Source organism: Leptonychotes weddellii, unplaced genomic scaffold (assembly GCF_054177405.1).
Source record: "Leptonychotes weddellii isolate Sample4059 unplaced genomic scaffold, ASM5417740v2 HiC_scaffold_146, whole genome shotgun sequence".
Lineage (NCBI taxonomy): Eukaryota > Metazoa > Chordata > Mammalia > Carnivora > Phocidae > Leptonychotes > Leptonychotes weddellii.
In genome coordinates this window covers 47,673-72,299 of record NW_027726833.1, presented here as the reverse complement: position 1 = coordinate 72,299, position 24,627 = coordinate 47,673, and the positions used below count along the sequence as shown (strand labels likewise).

General features: G+C 36.1%; 1 pseudogene; it reads right to left on the bottom strand.

Moving 5' to 3' along the window:
* Positions 1-15,847: 15,847 nt before the first annotated feature.
* On the bottom strand, positions 15,848-16,188 carry LOC102733021 (cytochrome c oxidase subunit 6A1, mitochondrial pseudogene; annotated as a pseudogene).
* Between the last annotated feature and the right edge of the window lie 8,439 nt (positions 16,189-24,627).

The following is a 24,627-nucleotide window of genomic DNA, read 5'->3' as shown; positions in this document are numbered from 1 at the left end:
CTGTCTTTGCCACTAAATTGCTTTGTAGCTGTGGGTAAGGCTCCACCCCCATGTGTAAACTGAGCCAGATTGATTATTGTCACATCTCAATGAGGGGAGAAGTATATAACAATGTGAGGGAAGGTAGTTTGTAAAAATCATACAGGTAATCTGAATAAACCCCACCCCTGGGAATTGCTTCTTGTTACACATACACTTCTACTTGAGAATCACTAGACTAGAAGATCTTGTAGGTGTATTTTTGCCACCAAATTCATAGCAGATAATGTACAGGAGCACTCATACATTTGTGTGTCACTCAAATGCTGATTTGTGACTCAGGAAAAATGTACAAATACAAGTAAGAGTGATATTTCTATAAGGAAAGCCTTGCATCTGCTATGATGCATAAAAAGCAGTTATTTCATTTTATGTTAACTATTCACTCAACTTATTAGCAATAACAGCTAACAATAAATGTTCATTATCAGTAATAAAATGCTTATCACATTTCTCACAATTCAATGGGATAAAACAGTAAATACTAAAACAAATAAACAAACAACAAAACTGTAGCTCCTTAAGTTATATGGTTCTAAAATTCTATTAATCTCTAGTGGCCAGAATTCTAAGTTCCAGAACAGATGAATAAGGGAAATATTTGGGAATAGAGAGCTCTGATGATGTATTCTAAAGCCCTCTACACTGACACCCCCTTAATTGATATTTGTATAAAATTTGCTGTGGCTGTCTTGGGATGAATGAATGAAAGTATGCATTTTATTAGCCACATACTGATGACTGTTCTTTTTTCTTGGGTTTGAATCACAAATCTCTCATTTACTAATTTTGTGACTGGGCAAGTCTCTGTACCTTTCCTAACCCCAGTTTCTTCATGGAAATAATATAAGGATAATGATGGCCATCTCATACGGAGTTGGTGAAGATTAAATTAGCTATTGTATTGGCACTTGCTTCATAGACTAAATCTGAGGAGTTACATGGAAGAAAATGTGAGAGCTTGTCAAGCAGAAAGTGAGCTATGGATGCCTATTCCAGTGAGGTAAGCATTTAGTATATTTGGGTAAGACGAGAACTTGTTATAACTCCATGTTGGGCCAATTTAGGCATAAGAATTGATAGGAAACAACATAAGATCTCGATATAACTGTTGGTTAAATGAAATAGCTCTAAGTCAGCTAGACTTTCCAGTAGTTTTCAGTTCTAGTTGAATATTCAAATCACTTGGGGGTGCTTTTAAAAAATATATTCATCTGGGCCCAATCCAGACTAATTAAATCAGAATCTTTGGGAAGTGGTGCCTGAGCACCAATATTTTCTTTAAGTCCCTTTTGGTAAATTTCATATGCAACAATGATTAAGAGACACTGCATCTAAGTAATTATGCAAAGTTGTCAAATTTGCCATTTCCCCTAGGTTCCAAATATTCTTCTCCAGGTCTTTCGTGTCACCTGGTAAACAACTCAATTACTTCAGAGTGAAGTGCCTAGGAATGAATCTTAAACAGTGAAACTTCTAGCCCTATAAGATCAGGCAGGGTATGAGTGCTGTCCTGGCTTAGCCCTGATGCACTGCACACTAGACTTTTGGATCTAGGTGAGTTTCCTAGTGCTCCTTAAATCTTGTCATCTAGGTATTTCACTGTCTTCTTTATCCATGTATAAGTCCTTTAGACTATAAGAAAAATCAGTGTTATGTACCAGTGGGCTTCCCTGATGGAAAGGAGATGCTCTTCTACTGCTCAGCTGTTCCCTCTGGAGGCAACTGCAGCAATCTAATCAAACTATTTGGTATTTGTGCTGCATTTGTTCAGAGCTATGACATAGAATAGCTCTGCCTATAGATCATGAATGATGAGGAATATAAGGTTATAGTTAGATAAATTTATTTCTAAACAAGGTGGGTTTTTTTCTGAAGTAATGGAATCTACTTCCTGATTAAAAATCTGGGCTGGCCTTCCCACTTGCTTTGGTTAACAGAACAAAGCGAATGCAACAGTGTGCCAATTGAGAGCCTAGGTTCTTTGCAAACATATTTCTCTCTTGAAATTCTGACTCTCAATGAGAACATAATGAAGTTAGTCTGATAGAAATTGAGAGACTGTGTAAAGCAGTGCTATTTGTCCTAGACAAAACCCAAAGTGACCAGTGAGATGACTGAAGACAAATGATCAAAGCAAACTGAGATAACTCAAACCTGTTCCTGATCAGCAGAATCGCTTAGCCAATCTGTAGACTAATTAAAAATAATAAGTTTCTGTTTTAAACCACTAAGTTTTGAAATGATTTGTTAAATGTTGCAAATATCTTAAGAGTGATTAAAAATCTTTAATCCAGAAAAGATATAACATGTGCACAGAGTAGGAAGTATACAACCACTGAGATGTTTGTATTTTTCCCAATTCTCTCTTCTGTTGGTGCCAGAAATGGTCATTTGGATTAAACTTTGCCCCTACTCATCACAGTTTGTGGTTCATTTAAAGAAAAAAAGTCAAAATGATAAACTGAAATTTATTTTTTTAAAGATTTTATTTATTTATTTGTGAGAGAGAGAGCACACACAAGGAGAGCGACAGATAGAGGGAGAAGCAGGCTCCCTCCTGAGCAAGGAGCCTGATACGGCACTTGATCCCAGGACTCTGGAATCATGACCTGAGCTGAAGGCAGACACTTAACTGACTGAGCCACCCAGGCATCCCGATAAACTGAAATGTATTTACTCATCTTCATGACAATTATAATTAGTTTTGTGGGGAAAATAAGTAATTCACTTTGCACACTACTGTATCTCTCTACTATTTGGCACATAATAGGTGCTCTATAGATCTTTGAATGTGTGAATGAATAGTTGCAATAACAAATATCTGAAGGCAGAAGTGGCAGAAGAAATTGGTAATGTTTGGAATGAAGGATAGAAGATTTGGAAAGAGTGTGATAACTTCCTGAAAATACTTTCAGGACTGCCATAGGAAAACTTATATCATCTCTTGGTTAGCAGGGAGGTAATAAGTAGTAAGCTCCTTATTACTCAGGTGTGTCAAGCAGAGGCTAAGTGATCATCCATTACCTCTTCTGCAGAGTGTTTTCATTGGATAAAAGATTCAATTTTGGAAGATCTTGCCTACTCAAAGTTTCTGAAAATGCCAGTCCTCTGAAACATTACAGTTAGTGCCTAGCACTTGAATGAAAATGTGTAGGATAGATTATTTGCCTTGCTGGCTGCAACATTACAAGAAACAGTCCAATGCAGCAAGTTATAGTGGTATAGGTTTTGGTATAAGACTGATCTAGGTTCAGTTCCTGGTTGTGCTACTTAAAAAAAATAGCCTCAACATTATATCTAAATTCTCAGAAATTGTCATATTTATAAAATGGGAATGATAGAAATGGAACTTATGATAAAGGATTACTAAATGGGTAAAGCTTTATGCTTAACAAATAATAAGAGCTTAGCAAATATTATCTACTACCTCTATTATTACATGTATTTTGATTATCATCATAGCCTAATTATTGAGAAAGATCAAGAAAAGAGAACACGGTGAGAGCCAATGGGACATTTATTTTGAATTGTCTCTATTTATATAAGGCACTTGTATATGCCTTTGTGGAGTTGATTGTGTATATATATATATATACACACACACATATATATCACATCTTCTTTACACATTCATCAATCCACGGACGCTTGGATTGCTTCCATATTTTGGCTATCATAAATAATGCTGCTATACACATAGGACTGCATGTATCCCTTTGAATTAGTGTTTTTATATTCTTTGGGTTAAGTACCCAGTAGCATGATTACTTAATGGTAGGATGGTTCTAGTTTTAGCTTTTTGAGGAAAACTTCATACTGTTTTGTACAGTAGCTGCACCAGTTTGCATGCACACAGTGTAAGAAGGTTCCTTTTTCTCCACATCCTCGCCAACACCTATTGTTTCTTATGTTTTTCACTGAAGCCATTCTGACAGGTGTGAGTTGATACCTCATTGTAGGATTTCAAACTTTTTATTTAAATTCCGGTTAATTAACATGCAGTGTTATATTAATTTCAGGTGTACAATATAGTAATTCAACATTTCCATATACCAGTTTGTTCTCTGTAGTTAATAGTCTGTTTCTTGGATTGTTTCTCTGTCTCATATTTTTCCCTTTGCTTGTTTGTTTTGTTTCTTAAATTTAACATATAAGTGAAATTATATTTGTCTTCCTCTGAATTATTTCACTAAACATTGTACTCTCTAGTTCCATCAATGTCATTGCAAATGGCAAGACTTCACACTTTTTTATGACTGAGTAATATTCCATTGTGTATATATATATTCCAGATCTTCTTCAGGCTCCCTGCTCAGAGGGGAGTCTACCTCTCCCTCTCCCTCTGCCTCTCCCCCTGCTCATGCACTCTCTCTCTCAAACAAATAAATAAAATCTAAAAAAAAATATGCAAGGTGCACCTGGGTGGCTTAGTTGGTTAAGCGTCTGCCTTTGGCTCAGATCATGATCTCAGGATCCTGGGACCGAGCCCCATGTTGGGCTCCCTGCTCAGCGGGGAGTCTGCTTCTCCCTCTCCCTCTGCTTCTCTCCCTGCTCATGCTCTCTCTCTCTCTCTCAAATAAATAAGATCTATATATTCTACTTCTTCTTCATCCATTTATTAGTCAATGAACATTTGGGGTGTTTCCATGATTTGGCTATTGTAGGTAATACTGCTATAAACATTTGGGGTGAATGTATTTCTTCAAATTAGTATTTTTGTTTTCTCTGGGTAAATATCTAATAGTGCAATTACTGGATTGTAGGGTAGTTCTATTTTTAACTTTGAGGAATCTTCATACTGTTTTCCAGAGTGGCTGCACCATTTTACATTCCCACCAGCAGTGTAAGAGGGTTCCCCTTTCCCCACATCCTCACCAACATCTTTTCTTTCTTGTGTTAATTTTAGCTGTTTTGACAGGTGGGAGGTGGTATCTCATTGTGGTTTCGATTTGTATTTCCCTTATGCCAAGTGATGTTGAGCATCTTTTAATGTGTCTATTAGCCTTTGGAAAAAATGCCTATTCATGTCTTCTGTTCATTTCTTAACTGGATTTTTGTTTGTTTTTGGGGGGGGTGTTGAGTTTGATAAGTTCTTTATATATTTTGGTGCTAACCCCTTATCAGATATATCATTTGCAAATATCTTCTCCATTATGAATGTTGCCTTTTAGTTTTGTCGTTTCCTTCACTGAGCAGAAGCTTTTTCTCTTGATGAAGTCCCAATAGTTCATTTTTGCTTTTGTTTCCCTTGCCTCCAGAGACATGTCTAGTAAGAAGTTGCTATGGCAGATGCCAAAGAGGTTACTGCCTGTGTTCTCCTCTAGGATTTTGATGGTTTCCTATCTCACATTTAGGTCTTTCATCCTATTTGAATTCATTTTTTGGTGTGGTGTAAGAAAGTGGTCTAGTTTCAGTCTTTAGCATGTTGCTGTCCAGTTTTCCCAACACCATTTGTGAAAGAGACTGTCTTTATTCCATTGGCTATTCTTTCATGCTTTGTTGAAGATTAGTTGACAATATAGTTATGGGTCCATTTCCAAGTTTTCTATTCTTTTCATTAATCCATGTGTCTTTTTTTGTGCCAGTACCATACTATTTTGATTACTACAGCTGTGCAATATAGCTTGAAGTCCGGAATTGTGATGCCTCCAGCTTTGCTTTTCTTTTTCAAGATTGCTTTTGCTATTTGGGTTCTTTTGTTGTTCCATACAAATTTTAGGATTGCTCTAGCTCTATGAAAAAATGCTGGTCTTATTTTGATGGGGATTGCATTGATTGTGTAGATTGCTCTGGATACTATAGACATTATAATAATGTGTGTTCTTCAATCCATGTGTATGGGACTTCTTTCTATTTCTTTGTGTGGTCTATAATTTCTTTCATCAGTGTTTTATAGTTTTCAGCATATAGGCCTTTCACCTCTTTGGGTAGTTTTTTTCATAGGTGTCTTATTATTATTGGTGCAAATGTAAATGGGATTGTTTTCTTAATTTCTCTTTCTGCTGCTTCATTATTGATGTATAGAAATGGAACAGATTTCTGTTGGTTTTTTGTTTGTTTGCTTTTTGTTTTTATCCTGTGAATTTACTGAATTTATTTATCAGTTCTAGCAGGCTTTTTCTGATAAATTCTTTGGGTTTTCTATACATAGTATCATATCCTCTGCAAATAGTGAGCTTTACTTCTTCCTACCAATTTTGATACATTTTCTGTCTTTTTGTTGTCTGATTGCTATGGCTGGAACTTCCAGTACTATGTTAAATAAAAGTTGTGACAGTGGGTATCTTTGTCTTGTTCCTGACTGTAGAGGAAAAGCTCTCAGTTTTTGCCCACTGAGTATAATGTTAGCTGTGGGTTTTTCATATACGACCTTCATTATGTTTATGTATGTTCCTTCTAAACCTACTTTGTTAAGGGTTTTCATCATGAATGGATGTTATACTTTGTCATATGTTTTTATTGCATCTATTGAGATGAACATATGATTCACATCCTTTCTCTTATTGATGCAATGTATCACATTATTTGATTTGCAAATATTGAAACACTCTTGCAACCCAGGATTAAATCCCACTTGAATGTGGTGATGTTTTTTTTTATTGTATTCGTGGATTTGGTTTGCTAGATTTTTGTTGTTGTTGTTGTTGTTGAGGATTTTTGTACCTATACTCATCAGAGATATTGGCCTGCTGTTTTCTTTTCTTTCTTTCTTTCTTTTTTTTTTTTTTTTTGGTGTCTTTATCTGGCCTTGGTGTCAGGGTAATGAATGTGAAAATTTTTCTTCTTTTTCTGTCTTTTGGAATTGTTTGAGAATAGGTATTAACTCTCCCTTAAATGTTTGGTAGAATTCACCTGTGAAGCCATCTGGTCCTGGACTTTTGTTTCTTGGGAGTTTTTTGATTACTGATTCAGTTTCTTTGCTGGTAATTAGTCTGTTCAAATTTTCTATGTCTTCCTGTTCAGTTTTGGTAGGTGATATCTTTCTAGGAATTTTTCCGTTTCTTTTAGGCTTTCCAGTTTATTAGTGTATAGTTTTTCATAATATTCTCTTAGAATTGTTTGTAATCCTGGGTGCCTGGGTGGCTCAGTTGGTTAAGCGTCTGCCTTTAGCTCAGGTCATGATCCCAGGATCCTGGGATCAAGTCCCATATTGGGCTCCCCACTCAGTGGAGGGGCCGCATCTCCCTCTGCCCCTCCTCCCTGCTTGTGCACTCTCTCTCTCACAAAAGTAAATAAAATCTTTAAAAAAATATCCATCAAGCATTATTTTTTTAAAAAAAGAATTGTTTGTATTTCTGTGGGGGTTTTGTTGTTGTTATTTCTCCTCTCTCATTTGTGATTTTATTTATTTGGGCCATTTCTCTTTTTTTCTGTATAAATCTGGTTAACATTTTATAAATTGTACTGATTTTTCAAAGAACCAGCTCCTGGTTTCATTGATGTCCTATTATCTTTTTTGTTTCTATATCATTTATTTCTGATCTAATCTTTATTGTTTTATTCCTTCTGCTGGCTTTGGGTTTTATTTTTCCCTTTCTAACTCCTTTACATATAAGGTTAGATTGTTCATTTGAGATTTTTCTTGCTCTTTACGTAGGCCTGTATTGCTATAAACTTCCCTCTTAGAAGTGCTTTTGCTGCATCCAAAAGTTTTGGACCATTGTGGTTTCATTTGTTTCCATGTACTTTTTAATTTCTTCTTTGATTTCCTGGTCATCCATTCATTGTTTAGTAGCACGTTATTTAACCTCCATGTATTTTTGGTCTTCCCAGATTTTTTCTTATGGTTAACTTCTAGTTTCATAGCTTTGTGGTTAGAAAAGTTGCATGGTATGACTTTGATATTTTTGATATTGTTGATGTTTTGTGGTCTAATATGTGATCTATTCTGGAGAATGTCCCTGTGGACATGAAAAGAATGTGTATTCTGCTCTTTTAGTATGGAATGATCTGATTATATTGGTTAAATCCATCTGGTCCAGTGTATCTTTCAAAGTCACTGTTTCCTGTTGGTTTTCTGTTTAGATGATCTTTTTATAAGTGAAGTGTTACAGTCCCCTACTATTATTGTATTATTATTATTAATTAGGTCTTTTATGTTTGTTATTAACTGTTTGATGTATTTGGGTGTTCCTATATTGGGTGTGTAAACACTTACAATTGTTATGTCTTCTTGTTGGATTGCTTATTTCATATCATGTCCTTCTTTGTCTGTTATTACAGTCTTGGTTTTAAAGTCTATTTTGCCTGATATAATTTTTTCTATCCCAGCTTTCTTTTGACATCCTTTGGCATGGCAGATATTTCAGCACCCCTTCACTTTCAACTGCAGGTATCTTTAGATTGAAAATGAGTCTCTTTTAGACAGCATGTAGATATGTCTTCTTTTTTAATCCATTCTGTCAGCCTATGTCTTTTATTGGAGCATTTATTCTATTTATATTCAAAGTAATTAGCAATAGATAGGTGTTTATTGCCATTTTGTTACTTGTTTTGTGGTTATATCAGAAGACTTTCTCTGGTCCTTTCTTGTGTTTCTTATTTTCATGGTTTGCTGGTTTTCTTTAATGGTATATTTGGATTTCATTCTCTTTATTCTTTGCATATTTATTAGTAGTTTTTGATTTGTGGTTAGCATTAGGTTTGTATATAACCTCTTTATTGTACATATAGTAGTCTATATTAAGCTGATGGTTATTTAAGTTTGCATCCATTCTTTACTCCTCTCCTCCCCACCTTTTATGTATATGATGTCATATTTTACATCCTTTTATTTTGTGAGTTCCTTTACTGATTTTTACAGAAATAATTTTAACTGCTTTTGTATTTCACAGCTTCATAATTTCATTTTTGGTTTCTCTTTTCCACTAAAAGTGTCCTTTTTAATATTTCTTACAGGGCTGGTTTAGTGGTCATGAACTTCTTTAGTTTTGCTTGTCTTGGAAAATTTTACCTGTCCTTCCATTCTGAATGATACCCTTCTTGGGTAGAGTATTTTTGCCTGCAGGTGTTTCCCATTCAGCATTTTGGATATACCATGCCCCGCCTTTCTGACTTGGAAAGTTTCTGCTGAAAAATCTGGTGATAATCTTATGGTGTTTCCATTGTATGTAACTATCTTCTTTTGTTGTTTTTCACATTTCTTTTCTTCATCACTCTATTTTACCACTTTAATTATAATATATCTTGGTGTGGATCTGCTTTTGTTGATTTTGCTGGAAGTTCTCTTTTATTCCTGGATTTATAGATCTATTTCCTTCCCCAGATTAAGGAAGTTTTCAACTATTATTTCTTCAAATAAATTCTCTGCTCCTTTTCTTTTCTTCTTATTCTTCTTCTGGGACTGCTATAATGTGATTTTTTTTTAAAGATTTTATTTATTTATTTATTTGACAGAGAGAGACACAGCGAGAAAGGGAACACAAGCAGGGGGAGTGAGAGGGGGAGAAGCAGGCTTCCCCACAGAGCAGGGAGCCCGATGCGGGCCTTGATTCCAGGACCCTGGGATCATGACCTGAGCTGAAGGCAGACGCTTAACCGACTGAGCCACCCAGGCATCCTATAATGTGATTGTTAATTAAATTTGATGGAGTCACTGAGCTCCCTAAGTCTATTCTCATTTTGCATAATTTCTGTTTCTCTTTTGTTTGGCTTAATTAATCCATTACTCTGTCTTCTAGGTCATTATTTGTTCCTCTGCTCCTTCCAGCCTGCTGTTTATTCCATCATGCATAATTCTCATTTCATTTATTGAGCTCTTTATCTCTGCTATGTTATTCCTTATCTCTATGTTAATGGTCTCACTAATATCCCCCACTCTTTTCTTAAGTCCAGTGAGTATTCTTCTGATCATTGGTTTAAATTCACCATCAGGCAGGTTGGTTATATCAGTTTCACTTAGATCTCAAGCTATGGCCTTTTCCTGCTCTTTCATTTGGGATAAATTCCTCTGTCTTCTTATTTTGTCTAAGTCTCTGTGCATGTTTATGTGTATTAGGAAAGTAATCTCTGTCTCCTGTTCTTTAGGGCAATGGCTTTATGAAGAAGAGGTTCTGTAGTTCCTTGCAGTGTAGTGTCCCCAGAGGCTGGTGCTTCTGTGAGTGTCTCCAGTGTATGATGCGTGTGCTCTGCTGTTGCATCCTGGCTGATTGATCCTTTAGGCCAGCCATCTGCAGAGGATCTCTTTGCTTGTTGTGGGCTGTGTTTGATCCCTGGCCTGAATGTGGCAAGTTTTAACTTGGTGTGCTCTGGTCTGCTTGTGAAATGAAACCTGTCTCTGAAGCCACTGGAATTGTGGCTGTGCAAAGCTCCTAGTTTGGGAGATGCAGTGTTGGCAGGGGCTTGGGCTGGACTTCTGGTTGAGGGGGCCCACCGTGCTGGAACTGAGGCAAGCATGACTGGGAAGGACAGTTCTTCCAGAGAGCCAGGGGTGGGGTGGGGCAGGACATTGTGTAAGCAAGTTAGGTAGCAATTGTGGGAGCTGTGCTGGTTCCCACAGGTGTCTTTGTGTTTATGCTGAGGATCAGGGGAGAGAAATGGTCCTGCCTGTTCCTTTTTTTCTTGGAGGGGTCTGGCCATTAATGTTGCCTATCTTGGACACACACTCCAAGCTGAGCAACTATCCTCCCCACTCACTGTGTGCCCTAAGTTCTCTTCAGATTGCTGTTTCTACACACTATATGTCCATAGGCACTTTGCCCTGCCTTTTCTCTAAGAGCAGCCCCAATGTCCTCTGAGCTCTCCCAGAGCCTAACATGCTGACCTTTAAAATTCGAGGTTTTAAGCCCCACTGCTTGCAAAACCTCACAAAATCAGCCCTTCTCACTTTCCAAGCCAATTGTTATGGGGAATCATTTTCCCCATGCCCACCATTCTGTGCTAGTTTGTCTTTCACTCTTCTCCACAACCAAAGCTCCCTCCCCACCACAGCAGCCATGATCCATTTTTCTTCCAAGCCACATCTCAGTGCTTCCTAACTTCTTCAATGTGGCCTCTTCTCTACCTTTAGTTGTGGAGCTTGTTCTGCCAGTCTTCAGATTGATTTCTGGGGTATTTAGGATGATTTGATAGTTATCTAGTTGTATTCATGGGACGAGGTGAGCTTAGTGTCCTCTTAATCTACTGTCATCTTCAATATCCATGGGAATCTCTTTAGTCTCAACAGAAGTCAGTTTGTTTTGTTCATTGATTGTGAGAGAGGGATCATTAGTCTATGTTTATTCGGGTCACACAGAAGTCTAGTGCTAATTTTGGTCAATAGCGATTACTCATCTCTCCACAATTTAGATCACCTGAGAATAAGTGAACATAAGCAGACAAATCACCTAAACCACTTTCCTAGTTTATATGAACAATAGACTGGCACTGGGTTTTTGTTTGTTTGTTTCGATTTTTGTTTTTTGTTTGTTTGCTTGTTTTTTAACAAGTGACTAGAAAGCTTACAACTAGATCCCTGGCCTCCACTTACCCTTGATTCTCCATTAGGAAAAATCATATAGAAGAATATGCCAGGGGTGCCTGGGTGGCTCAGTCAATTGATTAAGTGTCTGCCTTCAGCTCAGGTCATGATCCCAGGGTCTTGGGATCAAGTCCTGCATCAGGCTCCTTGCTCAACAAGGAGCCCATTTCTCCCTCTCCTGCTCCCCCTGTTTTTGTGCTCTCTCTCTCTCTCTGTCAAATAAATAAATAAAATCTTTAAAAAAGAAAAATATGCCAAGTAGAAATGTGTCTTTGTCAAGACATGTTATATATCCCCCCTTTTCTTTCTCTCATATCAAGTATTGTCTCTGTAGATACCACCTCTTACTCCTACAACATTTCCATTTTATCTTGCCTTCAGCAAATTGGTAGCGATTCCTAAAAAGAGGTTAAATGGACACAGACTTCCAATGTAATAATATACATTAAGTGGCTTTGGTGAGGCTTAACTCCTCAAAACTGGTGATAATGGGCTTATGAGACATGAAGGTACCTAGGAGATTTTCTTCAGGGGCCAAAGAGGTATCTAATTGCATGAAGATGCTGAAGTGTGAGACAGGAGGAGTGGTATAGAAAAGTGGAGAATGAATATCTCACTAAATAGTGTCCAATTCATTTATTTAAAAATGCTGGTCATCCCAAGTAAAATGCAGTTAAAGTTTAGATTCTACTTGCTTGGCTTTGACTTGTGGTCCCACAAAGCCCAAAGGAAAGTTTCTCAAATATTCCAATCCTAGAGCTTGTAGCAAGTAGTGTTAGCATAACTTGAAACTGAAGGACCAGTCAGAAGCCCATCAAAGTCTCCTCAAAATTGCAGTAATATCCCTAGAAATCCTATCCCAGGCATTGTCTTGGAGATCATCCCAGTTAGGTCATGCCTAAATACACTTTTCTAAGGGCCTTCTTAAAGACCCTCCTTTCCTTCCCACTTTTAAGTTTATTGCCGAAGTTTCCCACTGTATGGGAAATAGATTATATTTATTCATCTAGATTGCAGAGTGGTAATGGTGATACTCTTCAGGGAGGTGCTTATGTCAGCTGTGCCTCCAGTGGTTCTGTTCAAAGCCACTCCCTTTGGGGCTCTAATTAGGATGAACTGCCAGAGACTTGTTTCTCACTTATGCTTAGATGCACTACCCTTTGGCTTCTCTAAGCTCTGATTAGCCTTCTTCCATGATGTGTAGGAATAGACAGAAGATTAATGATTAATTATCTCATTTAATTTTGCTTTTGATAAGACAGCAGTCATAGCTATTGTCCTTTATCATGTAGAAAGGCACACTTCTGATACTGCTTGGGTCTTTGAAAACAAGGCCAAGAGTACCAGAGCAATTAAAATTAAAGAGAAATCATAAATTCTATTGGGATTTAGTATGTTATTTAATTCTTCTGACAGGGGCTGAATCCCAGGGATGATAGAAAAGCCTGGATATTGGTTGCCAGCCCAGAGACATGGCTAATTACAAATTGGAATTTTGTCTGACTTGGGGCCAGAGACCTCTCTAAACTGATTTTTAATGGCCTTGCTCCATCCTACTGAGCTAAATATGTCAGTCAACAAAATTCACTGCATTCCTATTGCATACTTTGTCCTGATTTAGTGATGGAGAAAACCCAGAAAGAGAAGATTAAGTTGTGGCTTTTGTGAAGGTCACATCTAGGGAGTTCCTCTAAGAATGATGCATATGGAAGGACAATTCTCAATTCTATTTCCATGGAGTTCTACATTTGACAATGTTTCTCCTTATGTATAGTTACATTAGATTTTACAGAGACCCTAAGTAGAAGCATGTACTAATTTAGTGAATCAGGGCATGAATTAATGCTATAGAAGAATCTAGCAGAACAGTGTTTCCTGATAGCTCCAAATAATTTTCTCTATTATAAACTTGGAAGAAAACTAGTGTGACAAAGTCAATGCTAGAAATGCCTGAGGTAAACTCTGGTCATCTTTGTGCTTTCCTACCAGGCCTGAGTACAGCTGGCCTCTTTAGCAATCCATAGGGAAAGAGATGGCTCAGGATTATATGATAGCTGCAACCTCACCTTCCTCACTAATCCTATTCCAAAAGGGTATCAGTGAGTGACTACTGTTTTTAGTTTTAGAGCTATATTTTTTCCTGTGTAAATGCTGGCTAAAACAGAATTGTAAAAAGAGTGCAGGTTTGCATATTTCAGAAAGTGAGTTTTGCCTTATAAATTTAGAAGGGTCAGTTTACTTTTAATAAGGTTCAGCTTTGCACATAAGTTCATTTGAACTGATTGCACATAGAATAGGAAAGCACCCCTTATCCCTAAATGCTTGAACTTTTATCATTAGCAAATCTTTCCTCTCTGTTATTTTCTTAATATTGTAAACTTCCTGCATTTAAGTTTTCCCCATCACTAAACTTGGGACAGAATATGTCATAGGAATGCAGTGAATCCATGTTGTTTGATTGATGTAGATCAGTGGAATACAAACAAGAACATTACAACTCAGTTTAGAAAAGTATATGCCTCAAGTCAGACAAAATGCCAGTCAATAACTAGCTGTGTTTCTGGGCTGATGATGAACATCAGTCCTCTTTCTATCATTCTTGGGATTCAGTCCCAGTTAAAGGCATTAAGTTACACACAAACATAAATTTAGCTGTGGTTCCTGTCTTTAAAGATTTCACAAGCTAGTAGAAGAGAAAGTGATTGAACTAAATAATTACAGGATTAATCAATCTGATAGCTTTATCAAAAGTCATAAACAACTCTCCTGGGGGGCCAGGCAGGTGATATAAACTAACTATTAATAAAATAATGAGTTGTAGAGAATGACAATTTATAAGTGAACAAATCCTAACTAAAGACTTCAAATTTAAAATTATTTTAATGCTCGGGGCGCCTGGGTGGCTCAGTCGTTGAGCGTCTGCCTTCGGCTCAGGTCGTGATCCCAGGGTCCTGGGATCGAGCCCCGCATCGGGCTCTCTGCTCGGCGGGAAGCCTGCTTCTCCCCTCCTTCTCCCCCTGCTTGTGTTCCTTCTCTCGCTATGTCTCTCTCTGTCAAATAAATAAATAAAATCTTTAAAAAAAAAAATTATTTTAATGCTCTACCTGACAATATATTGTTTGTCACCTGGCTAGGATATCAGGACACTTTACCTTCTTGGAAGAAAAGAGGCTATAAGTATAAGGGACAGAGTTGCATGAGTAGAAAAGTAAATTATGTTGATAGTTGCACTAGGCTTAATTAAACTGACTCTGTAGTAAATATATATATTTCAAATAGATTGTGGAATGTCCAATCATGGAAATAGCATGTAGCTATCAAAAATTGTCTTAAAAGAATACTTAATGGCATTGGGGAAATTCTCACAAGATGAAGATTGAAAAGGTCCTGATAAAACTCTTCTTCTTTTTTTTTTTTTTCATGGACCAATCTAAGTTATTTATTTAAGCCATCTCCTGCCATAAGCAAAGAGATGGAAGATCAGTATACTGGTCATCATTTGATACAAGTAAGGAAGGTGAGCTTAAGGTCCCATAGACTTTTCTGGTCCCTGTGCAGAGTCATGGTCCAAACCAGTGCTGTGGTCCCCACTGGGTGGTGGTCCAGGTTCTCTTAATTTTTTTTTTTCACCCTCAAACAAATTTTGATTGAGTACCAGTTTGATGCCAAGCCCCGAATATAAATTCTAAGAAGTTGGTTTAAATCAATGCTTTTGTCATTTCAGTGGGAAAAATTGCTATTTGAAATGATGATATCATATTTTTGGGTATATGCTTTTTACATTTTCAGACTCAGATGTCATAAGAATTTACGTGCATCTATTTTGGCACATGCAATCGAAGTGATTCAGTTCTTCTTTTCTTTTCTTTTCTTTTCTTTTTTAAATTTTATTATGTTATGTTAGTCACCATACAATACATCATTAGTTTTTGATGTAGTGATCCACGATCCATTGTTTTCATATAACACCCAGTGCTCCATGCAATACGTGCCCTCCTTAATACCCATCACTGGGCTAACCCATCCCCCCACTCCCCTCCCCTCTAAAACCCTGTTTGTTTCTCAGAGTCCATAGTCTCTCATGGTTCATCTCTCCCTCCGATTCCCCTCCCTTCATTTTTCCTGTCCTTCTCCTAATGTCCTCCATGCTATTCCTTATGTTCCACAAATAAATGAAACCATATGATAACTGACTTTCTCTGCTTGACTTATTTCACTTAGCAGAAGATGTGGTCCATATATACAATGGAATATTACTCAGCCATCAGAAAGGATGAATACCCAACTTTTACATCAACATGGTTGGGACTGGAGGAGATTATGCTAAGTGAAATAAGTCAACCAGGTTCTCTTTATTCATCTTCATAGGCGATTGGGAGTGGATTCACATGAGAGTTATGGAATAGAGTATGATTACCATCTCCCCAGGGAAAGGGCTTGGACCTGATGTGGAGATGGGGGTAGGCGATGAACTCGGGTCTCTCGTGCTCTCTGTGAGGCGACTTCAGGAAGACATTCAGCATGCTCACACCCACACCAGGGAGCATTACGAAGTAGGTGAGAGCCTTCTACATGCAAGCTGAGCCCTCCTCGCTGTGGGTGCCACTCGACATGGAACGCCCCAGCTGTGCCCCAGACCAACCTAGCAGCCCAGACAGCAGGGACACAGCCACTGCTGCTGCCACCATTTTCGACCTGGACCCTGATAAAACTCTTCTATCATCTATCTATCTATCTATCTATCTATCTATCTATCTATCTATCATCTATCTATCATAATTGTACTACATGGACACACTCATGGAAAATAAAAGACTAAGGAAATATAACAAAATATTTGCATTAGTTTATTCTGGGTGATGGGTTAGCTACACTTTTTATTTTCTTCTTTGTGTTCTTTATTTTCTTCTTTGTTCTCTGTAACAAACTATATGTTGTTGTAATCAGGAAAAAATATAATTATATCTTAATGGACATGCTAAACCTAAAGAATGAATAAAGGGATTTCAATACAAGTAGAGCAAAAGAATATATGGTAGAGAAAGGGCCATCTTACCACCTTCAAAGTCATTATCACCTAGACAATTGCATAGACACAAAGCTATTTCTAGTTTTATTCTGAGACTGTTCTAGGTAGCTTATGCAAAACTGTATGGCAACTAGCAAAACCCAGACCCAGTTTTATTTTCAAAGTCTGTAAACAGCTGTGTTTGTGTGTGTGTTTTAGATTTGTCAAGGCTCTCCCTTCTCTGCGTACTGATACACCTTGCTTCAACTTATAAATGTATTCTTTTTTAAAAAAACATTTTACTTATTTATTTGAGAGAGAGAGAGAAAGAGAGAGAGTGTGCACAGAGGGAGAAGCAAACTCCCCACTGAGCAGAAAGCCTGATGTGGGGCTCAATCCCAGTACCCTGAGATCATGACCTGAGTCTTAGACAGATGCTTAACTGACTGAGCCACCTAGGCGTCCCAATAAGTGTATACTTGAAAACATATGTGTGTTTGTGTGTGTGTGTGCATGTGTGCATTGTAGACTGCCCAGTAGGAATAGAATTTTCTTTAGTTAAGTACCTACTATGTTCCAGATACTCTGTTAGTTGTTTTCCAAACACAGTTTCACTCATCTATACAAGTTAGAAAATTAGGTACTGTGTTCTATATTTTACAGGTGAGAAAACAGATTCAATGAAGTTATATTACTTGCTCAAGGAAATTGACACAGTTCGAGAGTGGCTGAGCTGAATCTTGAATTCACCATGTTCTGGTCACAATCTGTGCTTCTTCCATCATACCTATTTGGCCTAAAGTTTGCTACCCAACCTCTGAACCGTGGTTTCTTTATCTTTAGTATGAAGAGATGACAAGGTAACAATACAGGACTTTTTCAATTCTGACATTTTATGAGTCTATAATTACAACCAACCTCATAGAGCTGTTATGAGGATTCTGTGCAATTGTCTTTAAAAAGGGGGCAAAGTATGATACAAAGTCAAGGTGTTATTTTGTTAAATCAAATACCACTGTCCCATACACTCACATTACAATTTCAGAGCTGCTTCATCATTCCAGCTGACAACTCTTCAATAGACAGTTGTACCTAAAGTTGTCTCTCTAGTTTGTCAGGCTCCAAGCCTCAATGCAAATAAGCACATGCATGCACAAATGCTTGGTGTGTGTGGATGTGTGTATTGAAATGCAGGGAACTTTAAGAAATTGAACAATTTTTTTGTATTGTGAATGTCAGCATCTAACTGAATCTTTATATATTACTTGTTTTTGTAGGTTTTGTTGTATTTCTAAATTGGACCTGCTTGAAAGAGCATGGAATACAAATAGAGAAATCAGCCTGAAATAAATGAAATGTTACCTTACTCTGTCAAGATTCTTCAAGATGTTTTTAAAGTATTATCATTAGCCTAGTACTATAAAAAATCTACATTCACTTTGTGCTTCTATCCGGAATTTGTAGCAGATTTTCAGTGAGTTAGTTAAAAAGGAATATCCTTTTCATAGCTATTTACTACCCTTCCCCAAATTTAGCCTTCCACAATGTAAACCAAATTGTAGAACACCAAAAGCCTTTCACTACTGAATTTCATGTGCTAATTGGGCACAGAATGCTTTCTTGCCTGTGTAAATGGCTTACATATGCGACCTCCAATTCAGCAGGTTTAAATTAAAGAACACAAAAATTATTAAGGAGAGGACCTTCTGCATTGTGGTCTATATTTTCCATTCTTAAAGAAATTATATATTTAAATATATACACAATTTACATATATTTATTTATTTAAGTTATATTATATATAAAAATATATATATATATTTCATGTATTTGTTGTAAAAATATTTTACATGATTTTGGAAGAAGGGGAGGAAGGGGATGTTTTTAAGGAAATTATAAGAAAAAAATCACTTTGATCTGTTTATCTATTGAAATCATGTAACAATATTTATTGTAACAGATTTTTCAAAAAACAAAGAAACATCCTGACAAAAAGTTTCAGCATAGGCAGATGGAAGTAGGTAATCTCTTAAATAAATACTAGGTCAAAGATAGGATGGTTGTAACACATGTTCTATGTTAAGTTGATATGGATAATTAATTAGTGATATTTCAGGCATGTTTAAAACATGTATTATGATGATTGCATTATATTTATCTTTTAAATCATTAACATTATAATTTTACACAAGACAGAATATTTTTATTTTACTTCATTAGTCTAGTATTAGAGACAACACAAATAGTTTAGAAGAAATAAATTCAGAAGTAAATAATTATATTCCTAGAACTAAATACAGTTGATTGAAACATGTTTAGGATTTAGAATAACATTTCTCTAACCTATTGATTCATACTGACCATATTTGTAAGAGAAATAAAGGTCTGTCCTCATAAATGTCTCTGCTACTCCTACATGGATTGTTCTCTGTGGTAGCATCTGAAACTTTTGCTATTTTCATATAAGGAATGGTGAACTTTACTAACATTTGGCTTGAGGGCCAAATATTGGAGTCTCTCTTCTTTTGGCCATCATACAAACTATTTGACATTGTTTTAATTTACAAAATTCAAGTATTGTTGAGTGAGAGAACTTCGTGCAAATCCATATTAAAAGCATGCAACCTGTTCAAAATTGTGAAGTCTATAGTTAGTAATACCAACTGAGGGTAAACATGGCCAAGCTGAGTTCCTTGAGAAACAAGTCAGAGGGCAATTATTTGTGTATTGGCCTGGTATTATTGTTAGCTTCATAAACAACCCAGAGGAAATTTTGTGGCTCTATTCCATCTTAAGTCACTAATGTCTGCCTAAATAGTAAACAAAAAGCTGAATAGATAAATAATGAAATTCTTTAACATACCTGGATAAGTGTAGTTATTCAATTTGGTTTGATTTTGCCTTAGTTGTATGCAAGATTCTTTGGTCTGATGAATTTGGAGAAAAACACCATAGAAAGTAAAATTTGTGTTTGCATTATTCAGCTTGCATTGAATTAACTTCATTGTAGTAGTTCATTTTTTAGTTTCTCTAACAGCTATACAGTTTAGCTGTCCTTTGCAAATGAGTGCAGTGCATTTCAGAAGTCCAGAAACCGCAGTCAAATGTTTCCCTAGTCATGCTGTGTTAATCAGGATACCATAAATCTGTTACTGTCACATTCTTTAACTGTAGCGCTTGTATTATAAAAAAATGTATTATAAATTAAAAAGTAAATAAATAGGATCTACTAAGCCAAAAAGTAAAAAAAAAAAATTCTTCATTGTTTTTATTTGTTTTAACATCAATAGATGTTAAAACATAGATTAAAAAAAAAAATTAAGAGGAAGCCATCCCAGTTGGATTACAAAATACAGCCCAACCACTACTTTAGAAGATAAAGTACAGATATTCTATAATGAAGGGAACTGGGAATTCACCTCGGTAACCAACTTTGTGTCCTCAAAGCTGCTTCACTGTTTACAGATATATTCATTTAGGTGAGACCCACACCTGGTGGTAATGATGAAAATGTGCTGGAATGTTTAAGACTCCATCATGCTGATATTCTCATTAGCAAGTGTACAACATACCCTTGGATTGAGGATAAAAGAATTGCTACAGTTGAGTTCCAGGTGTGATGGAGATTTATGACACCCTATTGATTATGATTTTCTTTAAGCCTTGAATTCCTATAGTAATTCATCTGAAAAACCTAGCAACACCACAATGGTTTGCAAAATCAACTGACATATAAGAAAGCTTTGTTTCTGAGGGCATTAACTCTACAGATAATTACAATTATTAACTCATGTGACATGCTTGTGTTTGAGGATAAGGTTAAATGGTTGCTTCTCTACTGCATGTTCTTTGATACTTCCTACTTTTGAAATTGCTTCTATAATTGTTAGAAATAAAAGAAAGGTGGCCCGTTTTTTCAATTCATTTGCTATGTTGCTCTTTCTCTTAAGTTTAATATATGTATCATGCACACAGATATGTATACTCATAGCCCACTAGACTATGCTTTTCAGGATGTATGATTATCCTTTATCTGTGTGGATGCTGACTTTGGTGGTGAAAATTATCCATTTACAGACAAATATAAGTCCAACTTTTTTGGATTCTAAATATAATATGTCTTATACAAAACTCCCAGTGAACGCTTTCCTAACCCCAACACTATGCTATTTTTATTACACCATCTGACCTCTTAAATAAACAGAACTATGTATTCAGTCAATGGTTATGATAATCTGCTCTAAATGAATCACCAATTTTAAGAGATAATACAAAATTCTAAAATTGTTATGATCATAACTAATATTTTAACAACTCAGCCTCCCTCACTTTGCTCATGCAATCTCATCAATTTAGAACCTCCTCTTTCCTTCTCCATGCAAATTATACACATAAATCAGTATAATCTCAAATTCTACTTATCCCTTCCATGGTTTTTGATTCTTTTGATTTAAAATATTTTCTTTTTTAGAAGGAAAAAGGAATGATGGATCACATGAGTAGACTTAAGGAACTCAGTGACTCCATCAAATGTAATAACATTCATATCATAGGAGTCCCAGAAGAAGAGAGAAAAGGGGGCAGAAAGTTTATTTGAGGAAATAATAGCTGAAAACTTCCCTAATCTGGGGAAAGAAAGAGACATCCCAATCCAGAAGGGACAGAGAACTTCCATCAAAATCAACAAAAGCAGGCCAGCACCAAGACATATTGCAGTTAAGTGTCCAAATTTTAGAGATAAAGAAAAAATTCTAAAAGCAGCAAGACAAAAATCAGCAAGACAAAAGAAGTGCTTAATTTACAAGGGAAGACCCATAAGGTTAGCTGCAGATCTCTCCACAGAAATTTGGCAAGCCAGAGTAAAGTGGCATGATATATTCAACGTGCCAAAGGGGGAATATCTGCAGCCAAGAATAATCTATCCAGCAAGGCTATCATTCAGAATAGAAGGAGAAGTAAAAAGTTTCCCAAACAAAAACTAAAGGCGACTGAGACCACTAAAACAGCTGTGCAAGGAATATTAAAGAGGACTCTGAGTGGAAAGGAAAGACCAAAAGTGACAAAGACGAAAGGAACAGAGAAAATTTCCAAAATCAATGACTAAACAAGTAATAAAATGGCACTAATACATATCTATCAATAATTATTCTGGATGTAAATGGACAAAACTCTCCAATCAAATGATATAGGATGTCAGAGAGAATGAAAAAACAAGACCCATTTATATGCTGCCTACAATAGATTTATTTTAAACCTAAGAGACCTGCAGATTGAAAGTGAGGGGATGGAGAAATATTTATCATGCAAATGGATGTCAAAAGAAAGCTGGAGTAGCAATACTTAGATAAACTTTAAACAAAGACTGTAACAAGAGATGAAGAAGGGCATTATATCAAAATAAAGGGAACTATCCAACAAGAAGATCTAACAACTATAAATATTTATGCCCCCAAATATATAAAACAATTAATAACAAATATAAATGAACTCATTGATAATAATCCAATAATAACATGGTACTTTAACACACCACTTACATCAATGGTTGGATCACCTAAGCAAAAAATCAATGAGGAAACAATGGCTTTCTATGACACACTGGACCAGATGGACATAACAGATACATTTACAGCATTTCATCCCAAAGCAGCAGAATACACTTTCTTTTAGAGTGCACATGGGACAGTCTCCAGAATGGATCACATACTAAGTTACAAATCAGGCCTCAACAAGTACAAAAAGACTGAAATCAAAAACAAGACAAAAAGACTGGCTTATTATCTGGCCATAACACTATGAAACTTGAAGCTAACCACAAGGAAAAATTGGGAAAGAAAACAGATACATAGAGGTTAAACAACATGCTACTAAAGAATGAATGGGTCAACTGGGAAATTAAAGAAGAAACTAAAAAATACATGGAAACAAATGAAAGGGAAAACACAATGGTCCAAAACCTTTGGGATGCAGCAAAATGGTCCTAAGAGGGAAGAATATACCAATATAGGCCTACATCAAGAAGTAAGAAAAATTTCAAATAAACAACTTAACCTTACATCTGAAAGAGCTAGAAAAAGAACAACAATGAACCTTAAAGATAGTGGAAGAAGGGAAATAATAAAGATTAGAGCAGAATAAATGATTGAAACTAAAAACAAACAAACAAACAAAAAACAATAGAAGAGATCAATGAAACCAGGAGCTGGTTCATTGAAAAAAGTAATAAAATTGATAAAGGTCTAGCCAGACTTATAAAAAAGAAAAGAGAAAAGACCCAAAAAAGTAAAATCACAAATGAGAGAGGAGAAATAACAACCAACAGCACATAAATACCAAAAAAATGATAATATTATGAAAATTTGTATGCCAAAAATCAGACAATCTTAAAGAAATGGATAAAATCCTAGAAATATATAAACTACCAAAATTGAAACAGAAAGAAGTAGAAAACTTGAACTGACCAATAACCCGCTAAGAAATTGAATCAGTCATTAAAAATATCCCAAGAAACAAAAGTCCAGGGCTAGATGGTTTCATGGGGGCAATCTACCAAATATTTAAAGGAGAGTTAATACTTACTCTTCTCAAACTATTCTAACTATAAAAGAATTATTCACCATGATCAATTGGGAATTATTTGTGGGCTGCAGGGTGGTTCAATATTCACAAATTGATCAATGTGATAAACCACACTAATAAAAGGAAGGATAAGAACCATATGGTCTTCTCAATAGATGCAGAAAAGCCATTTCACAAAGTACAACATCCATTCATGATAAAAACCCTCAACAAGGTAAGGATACAGTAAACATACCTCAACATCATAAAGGCCGTATAGGAAAAACCCACAGCTAATATCATCATCAGTGGAGAAAAACTGCAAGCTTTTCCTCTAGAATCATGAACAAGACAGAGATGTCTACTCTCAACATTGTTATTTAACATAGCACTGAAAGTCCTAGCCTCAGCAATCAGACATCAAAAAGAAATAAATGATATAAATGATATCCAATCATCAAGGAAGAAGTCAAACTTTCACTATTTGCAGATAACATGATACTCTATATCAAAAACCTAAAAATTTCTTGATCTCACATTTTCAAAAATAATAAAAAGAATCAGCAGGCTGTTAGACTTTCAGTTCTGAAAATTTTTAGTTTAACTCCTAATCTCTCCCCTCAAAATTTTTTTTCACCACAAACATGTGGTCTGTAAGACTGGCGTACATTTCAGATGTGTGTGTGGATGTGAGAGAAAGAGAAACAGAGAGAGAGAAGATACTTCCATGTAGTTTACTTTACTATATAATGACTTGGCTTTCACCTATAGGGACAAATGACACTTAAGTATTTCTGGTCACTTGGCAAATCAAAGAGTAGACAAACAACACAGGGACTGAAATGTCAGATGTCTGCTTTTTCCCTTCACATGTGTATTTCAAAACAAAAACCAGAAAAAAATGGGCTTTCAAAATAGGAGACTTTGGTAAGTTTTGTGTGTGCTGCAGCTACCCTGTTGCAGGCTTGTGTTTAGATTGGATCCAAATGCCTCACTGACAGACATAGGACAAATCCAAATAGTTGCTTCTGGATAAAGTTATTTACACTGAAGTTTGACCCACAAGGGCAACAGAGCAGCTAAGTATCCTGGGTAATACTAACAGACAGTTCTACTTTGCTCCAGATCATTCAGATTAAAAACAACAACAACAACAACAACTTTCTGAAAACTTCAAAGCTTCTTTCCCCCAGCGTGCATCCTAGTTTCCATGAAAATAAGAATTTGAAACTTATATCCTTTATATCAAAATATCAGGAAACAGGCCCTTAGCATTTGGTCTCTGTCTCAAAGACCTTCAACAATATTGGCCACATACAATTTTCTATTATGGTTATAGGCCAGCAAGGTCACACAATGTGAAGGAAGCACAATCATTATTACATTGTAAGGTCGGTTTTAAAAAGAATTTTGGAGTTAGACTGCGATGAAGGAAGGATTTAATTTGGTCAGCCATATGTGATTCATCAAGTATGAATATGCTTATGTAACATGCATTATATTGTATGTGTTCGTTCCTAATCCCTTACACACTTGTGGCCCAAGGAGTGTCCAGATTGTG